General features: G+C 45.6%; 1 long non-coding RNA gene across 1 annotated transcript in view; it reads left to right on the plus strand.

Annotated features, from left to right (window-relative positions):
• Positions 1-2413, plus strand: part of LOC121859936 — a 135065-nt gene extending 132652 nt beyond the window's left edge. Inside the window, exon 3 of the long non-coding RNA XR_006087781.1 lies at positions 1649-2413. This is a non-coding gene — a long non-coding RNA (uncharacterized LOC121859936). The remainder of the gene's footprint in view (positions 1-1648) is intronic.
• Positions 2414-12871: the final 10458 nt, after the last annotated feature.

Below are 12871 nucleotides of genomic sequence, written 5' to 3' on the forward strand. Positions count from 1 at the left end.
AGTTAGTGAGTGAAGAGTTGGTTGTTTACCTGCCCATTTGATGAGGTGTCTCCTTACCACCACCACCACCACCTCTACTACCTGTGAGGTGGTGATGACCTTGATCAATCCCGTACTCTGCTCTCTCTCATCACCTACTCCACCCTCTTCCCGTGTTTTAACCCTCTCACCCCTCTTACTGCTATCCCCCTCCTCTTATATCTCTCCTTCCCTCTCACATCTCTCCCTCTCTCACATCTCACCTCCCCATCTCATCCCTCTTCCCCTCTCACATCTCACCTTCCCCTCTCACATCTTCCTGCCCCTCTCCTCCCACTCCTTTACCCCCTTTTCACCCCCTCCCCTCTCTCTCCCAGTGGTGACGTGTGGTGAATTCCCAGTTGTGTTGTACCTGGAGGAGTGTGCTCATGCAGTCTCCAGGTAAATATTAGGGCGGGTTGTGATGACTGCCGGTGTCTTGTTATGGGATGATGTATGTTGCTGTCTGGTGCTGGGACGTTTGGCCTGGTTACCTATCACGGCCATGACCAGTACTTGTCCGTGGTGCTAGTTCTTGCTCCTCAGGTAGACAGCGTTGGGACGTGGGTTTTTTTTTTGTGTCTTGCCTTGATCGTTAATTAGCTCACGATACACTTGTGTGTGTGTGTTTAACCAGCCAGTAATTAGTTCACAGTATGCCTCAGTGCCTGAGTTAGCCTTCCCGTAATTAGTTCAGTGTAATAATAATAATAATAATAATAATAATAATAATAATATTAATAATAATAATAATAATTAACGGTTTATTGAAAAAGTTCTGCAGCCCGAAAGTTGAAAATATACATTAGACAAAAATGACTTATTACATACAAAGACATGGGGTGGGTGGGTCGTTTAACAAAAGCTTTCATTACTGAAAGAAGATGGAACAATGATTGAACATACAAAGTATGTGTGTGTGTGTGTAATAATAATAATAATAAACGGTTTATTAATAGAGTTGCAGCCGGTGGCTGAAAATATACAGACTTACATTTGATTTAGACATAATGATATAATATGCATTGAATACATTTACAGGGCTGTACAGTACATAAATCAGGAGTTGTTTATTATTTTAACAATAGATGGGATGGTGCTGTTCTTATATCTATCGGTGCGGGCTCTTATGGGCTGTATTTTGTTGTAGTGGCGGACTGCGCGAGTTGGGTGGGGGGCTGCAGGTGGCAGAAGGTGGCGATGACGAGGGTGGTGCAGTAGTCCCCTGCCAAACCTTTCCAGTGCTTGGTGGTGGAGGTCACTGAGGGATGGCATTTCCAGGGTGGAGAGAGTGTTGGTGTAGCCGGAGAGTGTGTGTGTGTGTGACCCTGGGTGGAGGTAAACAAACGAGAGAAAGAACCACGCCCCCTTAACCAACCCCACCCCCCTGACCACCCTAACCCCACCCCCCTGACCACCCTTACCCCCACCGACCCCCCATGAACCTGCTTATTTCGGTGGTGTGCCGTAAGATGGAGATGTTTTCGTTGTGGTGTGTCCATGTTGTGGTGGTAGAATGCCAAGAGCCAGCGGTTGAGAATGTAAGATAGTGTTTGTGTGTTTTTGTTTTAATGTGTGTGTGTGTGTGTGTTGTTTATTGTTTTAAGAGCCTGATGTGTGTGTATTTCAGGTCGATGGTAATAAATTGAAACTGAGGAAAAAGTTTTGATAATTAAGGTTAAAAGTGAGATAAAACGGAAAGAAAAGTAAAAACAAAAAACGAGTGAAGTTGAGAGGGGGAAAATATTGATAAAACGTGTGGGTGACCGCCGGAGAAACACTGAATTTAGCAACAGTGTGGGCGGAGGGGGAAAATAGTCCCCTGAAGAACTTAATAAATTAACTTAAACGCTCCCCGGGCACAAAGTTAAGTGCTGGGGCCTTTTTAACACCGACTAAAGGTTAATTTCAGAGTTTTAAAGAAATAATAATTGCTGTTAAGGTTCAAATTGTTCAAATTGTAAACATCGTCTGGGTTTAAATTGAAAGTTTTAACATCGTCACCTGGTTAAAAATTTCAGTGGAGTTAAATTGAAAGCTTTTAACCTCGTAGCAGAGTTAATAATTGAGGTAAACTAAATGAAAGCGAGTGTTAAAGAGTGTTACAACCACAACAACAGTGATGGTGGTAGCCGAGAGGAAAGCATAACACCTGGACTAACTAATCAACACAACCAACAATCACCATTACTACTACAACCACCATCGACAACCACCACCACCACTACTACTACTACTACTACAACCACCACGATGATGACCGTGACAGAGAATAGTGATGATCAGGTTATGAACGATATGAATGAGATGGATGTTGACCACCTACAACAACAACAAGATAAGGAGAATGGCAAAGGGGACGATCCTTCTCATTCACCAGGTATGTATTTGCTCTCTCTCTCTCTCTCTCTCTCTCTCTCTCTCTCTCTCTCTCTCTCTCTCTCTCTCTCTCTCTCTCTCTCTCTCTCTCTCTCTCTCTCTTATAGCTAACTAACCCTATTCTACCTTCTGTGTGTGTGTGTGTGTCATGTTTTAGACGTGTTCAATGTTACTTTGTATTTCTCTTTGTATCTCTCTTTAGCTTCCTGTGTCATTTATTCTTCTTTCTTATTGTGTCATACCTGTGTCAATTCTTCTTTTTCTTCTTTGTGTATTATAGATGTTTCTAATTATTCTTGTAGATGTGTCAATAATTCCTCTTCTTCCTCTTGATGTGTGCTATATACGTGTCAATAATTCCTCTTCCTCTTGATGTTTGTTCTAGATATGTCCATAATTTATCCTCTTCCTCTTGATGTTTGTTATAGATATGTCCATAATTTATCCTCTTCCTCTTGATGTTTGTTATAGATATGTCAATAATTCTTCCTCTTGCATGTGGGTCTGTTTGTCGTACCGTTATTGCTGTAGCTCTTCAGTGGCCTCTTTATCTTCACTTAGTCACTGTTGTAGAGAGAGAGTAGTGAAGGTTCTGTCTGGGTCCTTATGTGGGGCAGATTATCAAGGTGAGTCCACGAGGATTACTGTACGATGGTATAACCCCCCCCCCCCTTAAAGTCGTCATGCTCAAGGGGGTCAAGTCATCGTATTCAGAGGGTTTAGTCATCGTATTCAGAGGGTTTAGTCATCGTATTCAGAGGGTTTAGTCATCGTAATCAAGGGGTTAAATCACCGTAATCGAGGGGTTAAATCACCGTAATCGAGGGGTTAAATCGTTGTACTCGAGGGGTTAAAACGTCGTACTCGAGGGGTTAAAACGTCATACTCAGGGTTTAGATTGTTAAAACCTTCCTTCCTGGTGCTGGAGGTGTGAGAGTGAGCATATATCTGGCGCTCTCTGGCTGCAAAACGAGGATGGCGGCCAAAATTGTATTGACGACCGTAACTGGATGCATTTTTCTTACCTGCAGTTGAGGGGGGGTGGGATTTTTGTACGGCTCTGGCTTGTAAGGTGAATACACATTGACTTAAGATTTTTGTGGTTAGGTTAGGTGATGGTAGATTAGGTTAGGTGAAGATGAGGGGTGGGTGTTATTGTGTCTGATGCCGGAGGAGTGTTTTATTTTACCCCCCTCAGTATGATGACTTAACGCCCTCAGTACGATGACTTAACGCCCTCAGTACGATGACTTAACGCCCTCAGTACGATGACTTCACCCTCTCAGTGCAATGACTTAACGCCCTCAGTAAGATGACTTCACCCTCTCAGTACGATGACTTCACCCCCTCAAAACGATAACTTAACCTTTCAGTACGACGACTTAACCCCTCAGTACGATGGCAACCCCCTCAGTACGATGGCAACCCCCTCAGTACGATGGCACCCCCCTCAGTACGACGACTTCACCCCCTCAAAACGATGACTTTACCCTTTAGTACGATGACTTAACCCTTCAGTACGATGACAACCTCTTCAGTACCAATATAGATTAATTATACTGGGAGCCTCAGTCACCTCATCCTTGTACTTGGAAGCAGAAATATCCCACGAGAAGAAAGAGTACACTGATCTTCAAGCCAATATCAAGACCCGTTTCGACTTGAGGATGGGGAAGCCTCGCATATAACAGCAACCCAGAACCAAGGGCGTAGAAGTGAGTGTTACTGATAATTGAGGAATCAACTCCGATGGTATGGTCAGTGATGTTTATGTAGAGAGTTGATAAGGAGAGCCCGTGGAAGGAGATCTGTTGGACTGGCGGAATACATGACAGCAACTGTATATTAAAAGAGGATCCACACTTCAAGAGACACTGAGGAGGAAGAAACATTATTGGATGGATAGAAGAGACTGGAGGCCGTGGGTGAGGAGCATCACTTGGCAATATTACCAACCTGGCGTTTGGTGTGAGGGAACGGTGATGATTAAGTATATGTTGTAGCTGTAATGGGTGGTGGTGTGGTATATTCTAAGTTGTGTAAACATCAGTGGACCCAGGAATTCCCCCCGCCCCGGGTCCGTTTACATTCCAAGCTGTGCAAACATCAGTGGACCCAGGAATTCCTTGGGTCTTTACATTCCAAGTTGTGTAAACATCAGTGGACCCAGGAATTCCTTGGGTCTTTACATTCCAAGTTGTGTAAACATCAGTGGACCCAGGAATTCCTTGGGTCTTTACATTCCAAGCTGTGTAAACATCAGTGGACCCAGGAATTCCTTGGGTCTTTACATTCCAAGCTGTGTAAACATCAGTGGACCCAGGAATTCCTTGGGTCTTTACATTCCAAGTTGTGTAAACATCAGTGGACCCAGGAATTCCTTGGGTCTTTACATTCCAGGTTGTGTAAACATCAGTGGACCCAGGGATTCCTTGGGTCTGTTTCCATCCTAACTCTGGGTAATAAGTTATGGGTTATGTACAGTGCCTAATAATGTGAGTATCTGGGTCTGCTGTTGACGCGAGGTGAGATAGTTGGTACACCACTTGTTACTGGAGTGTTTTGATGAACCGGATTGATATCTATCTCTCTCTCTCTCTCTCTCTCTCTCTCGGGAACGGGACCACACACACACACACACACACACACACACACTCACACACTCACTATAAACGAAATAACCTCACGTGTTAGCATAGCATAGCACACTGATCTCTAATAACAGACTATATAGCGCTATACACAGTGTCATGGGGGGAAGTGTGGCATAGCGGGCTGACCCCTATTGATAGTCTGGCACAGTTTTATAGCCAAAAATGTGTCCTTGGATAAGATAGTGTGTGAATGGTGGCGAATGTCTTCCTCGTGAGCTGTAGTTGACCTCCTCCTCCTCCTCCTCCTCCTCTTCTTGTTCCTGTTCCGCTTCCTTTCTTTATTCCCCCTTCACCCTTTTCATTCTTTCTCCTCTTCCTTCCCTCCTTCTCTTCTTCCTCCTCCCATTTCCTTCTCTTCCTCCCCTCCTTTCTCCCTCTTCCTTCATCCATCTTTGTCCATGATATGTACAGTCTTACCTCCCTCTATGCTTACGAGAGTTTGCCTGTCCGTGGAATAGAAAGTCTTCTCCCTCCATTCATATCTGTCCGTGGCATGGACAGTCCTACCTCCCTCCATCCATCTCTGTCCGTGGCGTCCGTAGGCGGGTTAGAGCACAAGAGTTGAACGAGTATCGGCAGCAGGTTATTGACATGCCGTCGGTTGCCAGTTATTCAATTTGTTGAACTGCATATTGCTGCCGTGTAATTTATCTCTGAAACGCTTTGATTGAATGTTTATAGATGTGGGTAAATATTTCTCTCTCGCTTTATATCCACCATGTATGGAAATGTTACCAGTGTGTGTGGTGGGGATTCCTGGAACGCTGTGACCGATTTTATTTATTTATTTTTTTAGATTTTAATGTCAAATTACTTTCCACTGAGTGACATAAACTACACCATACATAAGGGTAAAGTATGGCGGGAGTGTTGACGTGTTAGGTGGTGGTCCTGTTATATACGACCACTGTAAACACGCGTAACTTATTGCACCTGATTATTAAACACCCTAATACTACCTGTGGGGTTAGGTTAGGTTGGGTTAGATTAGGTTGGGTTGGGTTAGGTTAACGTGTTTAAGCATCAGGTGGAGTAACCAAGAGGAGGGGGGCTAGTCTTCACTTGATATGTATTTTTTTTAGTAAATATTCCGTAAAAATTCCCCAAAAGGAAGATTACCATATATTGAATAATTAACATTAATAAATTTCAAGAATTATGTTCGCCGGTTGTGGGGTGAACCTGGTGCCACAGACAGTATAGTGGTATCACGCGGGCTTGATACAAGAACCTTCATTCATCCTTCGAGTACAACGTCTTAACCCTTTGAGTACGACGTCTTAACCTTATGCGTACGATGTCTTAACATTTGAGTACAGCGTCTTCATCCTTCGAGTACAACGTCTTAACCCTTTGAGTACGACGTCTTAACCTTATGCGTACGATGTCTTAACATTTGAGTACAGCGTCTTCATCCTTCGAGTACAACGTCTTAACCCTTTGAATACGTTGACACTATACTGAGAGGGGTTTAAGTCACCTTACTCAAAGGATTAAATCACAGTCGCCGTTTACTGTAGTAATGTATAAGCCCAGAGGGACGTAATTAAAAGCTGCTCACATATTGTTGGTAATTGTATTGGGGGCGTCAGCTTAAGCGCTCACATGTATAATTTAATTTTACGCACTATCGGCTCGCTGGCTCGTCGCTAGGGCGGGAGAGTTCCATCAGAGGGCCAATAGTTAGGCAAGTGTTCGTGTGGCGTAGTGAGGGTTAACGCCAGGCGATGTTTGTTGCTTTTGCATGGTACTGTACTGTAGTTTGTGTGTGTGTAGGGGGGGGAACTGTTATTATGTGTGTATGCGTGCGTAGCCGTGTGTATGTTATCGTCCTTGCGTGCGTAGTCTTGTATGTGCGTGGTCGTTTGTGTGTGTGTGTGTGTGTGTGCGCGTGCGTGCGTGCGCGTGTGCGTGTGTACAGATAACGGGATAAAAGTATGGGCAAGTTTCTATACGCCATTTGCCTGTCTACCCATCAGCAGTATTTGGGGACCTGGATGTTTATCGATTTGCGGATCGTATTCCGGGGTAATGGTTAGCCAGTGCAGTTGACGAGTTGTCCGGTCTTCTTGGACTATTCCTTGACACTGGGTCATGCAACTCGTTAACATAGTGTGGTTGTTGTGTTGGCGACAGCTTCTACACCTTAAACAAATTCACGCCGAGGTGCCCCTTGGGTCGGCCATCCTCGTTACACGAGGGGCAATTTTTATTATATATTGGATATAACAGCAACAGCTCTGGTTTAGCAATTATATATATATATATGAAGTATGTGTGAGGGGGAGGGAGTATGACCCCCACGTCTCTTGCACCACCTGTCTTGAGGCCACCTGTTGAATCCACTCACCCCCACACTCACACACACACACACACACACACACGCCAGGTCTTCGGGTAGATTGCAGGTGAGTGGGTGGTAAGTGGGGACCACGCACTTTTGAGGGACTGTCATCATTGCTCTCCCTTCGTCTTCCTCGCCCCGCCCCTCCCTTCCTCCTTCTCATCCTCCTCCTCCTCTCCTCCTCCTCCTCTGGCCCTCCTTCTCTCCCTTCCTCCCTCCCTCCCTTCCCCCTCCTCCAATGCAACTCTGTAACGTGTAGGTGATAAAAACTCTGGAACAAGTTTAGCATCTTGCTTGTTGACGAGGCTAGACAGGTGGTGGTGTTGTAACTCTCTCTCTCTCTCTCTCTCTCTCTCTCTCTCATGCTAAAACAACTAAACCTAACCTAACCTAATCCTGTTTTAGCATTTGCGTGTTTAATCATCCGTTGAAATAAGCAGATCCTCCTAATGTTTGTAAGATCTAATGATAAGAATAATAATAATGATGGTAATAACAATAATAATAATGCATCTACAAAGCTTGAAAGTAAATAGTGCGGCGATAGTGGCAGTAATCACGAGCAATAATAATAATTAACATACAATCTACACTTGTCGTTATATTGTCAGGTACAAGTGCATTAAAAGAGGGCGAATGTGGGGCTTATCTTGTCTTGGTGGGTGCCAGCTTGTCACCCTCCCGGCCTCAGGTGTAAATAACTCAGGGTGGTGTTAATGACGACCGGTATAGTGGCCCCTTTTCTACCCCACTCACTCACTCACACACACACACACACACACACACACACACACACACACACACACACACACACTCTTCCTCTCTCTCTCTCTCGTGTGTGTGTGTGTGTGTGTGTGTGTGTGTCCGTCCGCGCGCACTTAGTGGAGAAATAGTGGTGGTGACTGAGTGTGGAGGAAAAACGAAGGAGGGAAGATAAGGAATATTGAAATGAAGAGATAAAAAAGAGAGAGAGAGAGAGAGAGGGAGAGAGATGGAAATCTAAAACAGTATCAGACATACCTATCAACACACACACACACAAACACACACACACACACACACACACACACACACACACACACACACACACACACAGCTTAGTAGTAATAAAATAAGGTATTAAAGTTTTAAAAGCCGTATTGGTGTGGATACTTTTGACAGGTTCATTGCCTCGTAGTGACCTCAGTATCGTGTTTCAATATGGCCGCCGTTTGTCTTGTGTATAGGGTTCCAAGATGGCCGCCGTCTGGCTTGTGTATAGGGTTCCAAGATGGCCGCCGTTTGTCTGTGTAGGGTTCCAAGATGGCCGCCGCTTGTCTTGTTTATAGGTTCCAATATGGCTGTTGTCTGTGTCGTAATATGGGGTTTCAATATGGCCGCCGTTTGTCTGTGTAGGGTTCCAAGATGGCCGCCGCTTGTCTTGTTTATAGGTTCCAATATGGCTGTTGTCTGTGTCGTGATATGGGGTTCTAATATGGCCGCCGTCTCATGCCTAGGTTCCAATATGGCTGCCGTCTGTGTCATAATATGGGGTTTTAATATGGCTGATTGCTTGCTGGATAATAATGATCCCGTTATGAAGCTTACTCCCTGTGTATGTGAAATGATTCTGTGATAGGACAAGCGGACATTGAACTGCCTGACGCGTTAAAAAAAACCCCACACACTCGCTTGATGCTGAAATATTAAAACACTAAAAAATTAAATTCCTTCTTCAATTAAAAGTGTTTAAAAAAATTCTGGGTGATAATTATTCTTTGTAATTTTATTTTTCGAAAGAGGTGATAATTTTCAGAGGTAAAAAAAAAAGACGATGTTTGTCATGTAATATATTGAATGTGGTGAGAGAGAGAGAGAGAGAGAGAGAGAGAGAGAGAGAGAGAGGAACAGCAGGTGAAGAAATGGAAGCAGCAGGAGGAGTAGGAGGAAGTGGAACAGTAGTAGTCAGCAAAAATAGCAATGCAGTAGCAGGAGCAGCTGAGTTAGTAGGAGCAAGGAGAACAATAGTAGTAATAGTAGTAGTAGTAGTATAGTAATGTGTAGGAGCAGGGTGAAAGTATGGTGGTGAAAGTGATAATGAGGATAGTTGTGGTGGTGCGTGGTGGTGGTTGGTTGTGGTGACTTTGTTGGTTGTGATGAGGGTGGTGTTAGTGATTGAGGGTGCGGTTATGGTGGTGGTAGTCCCCACACAATTTATGACAGCACCATCATCAGCATTGCACCACCACCCTCACTGCTCGCTACCCTCACTACTCACACCCTCACTGCTCCCACCCTCATTACTCTTTTATGATAGCACTTAACTCGTGGCTCCGCTGTTGTCAATATCTCTCTCTCTCTCTCTCTCTCTCTCTCTCTCTCTCTCTCTCTCTCTCTCTCTCTCTCTCTCTCAAGCGCGATAGACCGTACAAGATGCTAACAATAACAGTTTATGTGATCTATATATTGTTACCACCTCACCACACCAAGCGTCGGGTTATGTAATTTCACCATGAACTGAGAGGTTGTCGGTGCAAGATGGTGGTAGCAATGAGAGAGAGAGAGAGAGAGAGAGAGAGAGAGAGAGAGAGACCTTGATTCCAACACTGACCTTGCTTGGATACAACGAGCAACCTCTTACCTGTGGCCGTTTACCTGTGGGATAATTATATAAATGTGTTGATGAGGTTGTTTATATAACTTAATTATAGTCTTTGATATTATGTACTAATTCTTCCCTTTTTTGTGTTGCAGGTGAGTACCGTATAGGAGTGACTGTATTGGCCAGGGACTGTAACACACGTAAGTAACTTTTGTGTTTTGTTTCTCTGTCAATGTGTTTATGTTTTAAGGTTTAATGAGCGTTTACCTGTCAGTGTGTTTGTTTTAAGGTTTAATGAGCGTTTACCTGTTAGTGTGTTTGTGTTTTAAGGTCTAATTAGCGTTTACCTGTCAGTGTGTTTGTTTTAAGGTTTAATGAGCGTTTACCTGTCAGTGTGTTTGTTTTAAGGTCTAATGAGCGTTTACCTGTCAGTGTGTTTATGTTTTAAGGTCAATGAGCGTTTACCTGTCAGTGTGTTTGTTTTAAGGTCTAATGAGCGTTTACCTGTCAGTGTGTTTGTGTTTTAAGGTTTAATGAGCGTTTACCTGTCAATGTGTTTATGTTTTAAGGTTTAATGAGCGTTTACCTGTCAGTGTGTTTGTGTTTAAGGTTTAATGAGCGTTTACCTGTCAGTGTGTTTGTTTTAAGGTCTAATGAGCGTTTACCTGTCAGTGTGTTTGTTTTAAGGTCAATGAGCGTTTACCTGTCAGTGTGTTTGTTTTAAGGTTTAATGAGCGTTTACCTGTCAGTGTGTTTATTTTTAAAGTGGCATGGGCGTCCCAGTATACGCCAGGGTGATACGCCCACTTCCTCGTACTGACGCTGGCTTGAACACTGACCTAAATTACACCTACTACTGTTGCACGTCTGTCTATCCGCCAGTGTGATGCCGTATATATATCCTCTCTTGGCTTTGGGACTATAGTATATTGTATGGATTTCTCGAGTTGTTGCCCATTTGGTTAGGTTAGATTTGATTAGATTAGGTTTGTTTAGAATAGGTTAGGTTATCTTAGGTTAGGTTTGGTTTGGTTAGGTTATCTTTTTTGACTTGATTAGACTAGATTAAGTTTGGTTAGATTTGGTTAATTTGGGTTGGGTTGGGTTGGGTTGGGTTGGGTTGGGTTGGGTTGGGTTGGGTTGGGTTGGGTTAGGTTAGGTTAGGTTCAGTTCAGTTAGTATTGGTCAATGCCTATAATTAGGACGTGATAACATGACCTTGAGCCAGGAAGTCTCCCCCCATCACTCGGTCGTCACTACACTGTCTGGGTGAAGCACTGTCAGGCTGTTGTTTGGTTCGGTTGTGATTATTGCTGGGTAGTTGTGGGTATGGTGTGGGAGGGTTGTGGTATGGTGTGTGAGTGTGGGAAGGTGTGTGTGTGTGTTGATGTGGTGCAGGAGGATGAGTTGGTGTGGTGTTGGAGAGTGTGTATTGGTGTGGTAGATTGTGTTGGTAGAGTGTGGGAGGGTGTGATGTTCTAGGATTGTGATATGGGATGGAGTGTGTTGGTGTGGTGTGGGACGCGGGATGGGTGGTGTGTGTGTGTGTGTGTGTGTGAGAATGTTGGTCGGGGTCACGTAGTAAGCGGGCCAGTTGACTGACGGGAGAGTGGTGGTAAAATGACCCGGACACAGGCACCCCACTGCCCCCTACCACCACTACCCCCTGGCCCCTACCACCACTGGCCCCTACCACCGCCACCACTACTACCTATCACTGCCACTTACCACCACTGCCACCAACCACTGCCACCACCACCCCTACCCACCCTACCACCCCTACCACCACCCCCTACCACCACCACCCCTACCAACACCACCCCTACACACCACCACTACCACCACCCACCCCCTACCACCACCACCCACTACCTATACTGCCTTTACCTACCACCACCCACCTACCACTGCCCCTACCTGCCCCCCACCACCTGCCCCCTAGCCCCACCCTAGCCCCTACTACCACCTATCACTGCCACTTACCACTGCCTGCCACCAGCCTGCCACCAACCCTGACTACCCCCTACACCACCACTACCCCTACCCCACCACCCTACCCTATCACCCTTGCACTTACCACCACTGCCACCACCACCACTCCCCTACCACCACTACCCTATCACTGCCTACCCTTACCACCTACTCACTGCCCCTACCCACTGCTGCCCCCAGCCCCTACCACCCACCCACTACCTATCACTGCCACTTACCACCACTGCCACCAACCACCACTTACCCAACCACCACTGCCACTTACCACCACTGCCCACCACCTACCACCAACCACCACTACCACACCTGCCACCTACCAACCACCACCTACCACCACCACCTACCACACCACTTCCCTACCTACCACACCACTCCACCACCTCCCACCACCTACCAAACCACCCACCACCTACCAACCACTTACCACCACCTACAAACCACTTATCACCACCTACCACACCACTTACCCACACCACTTACCACCTACCTACCACCACACACCTACCACACCACACCTTACCACCACCTGCAAACCACTTACCAACCTGCAAACCATACCACCACCCTACCAAACCACTTACCACCACCTACCCACCACTTACCACCACCTACCACACCACACACACACCACCTACCAAACCACCACCACCTACCAAACCCTTACCACCACCCTGCAAACCACCACCACCACCTACCCACACCACCCCACACCACCTACCACACCACACCACACCACACCTACCACCACCACCACCTTACCACCTACCCACACACCTTGCCACCACCTACCCACACCACCTTACCACCACCCACACCCACCACCACCTACCAAACCACTTACACCACCTACCACACTACACCACCTACCCAAACCACTTACCACCACCTACCAAACCACTTACC

Source organism: Homarus americanus, unplaced genomic scaffold (assembly GCF_018991925.1).
Source record: "Homarus americanus isolate GMGI-L3 unplaced genomic scaffold, GMGI_Hamer_2.0 scaffold34581, whole genome shotgun sequence".
NCBI lineage: Eukaryota > Metazoa > Arthropoda > Malacostraca > Decapoda > Nephropidae > Homarus > Homarus americanus.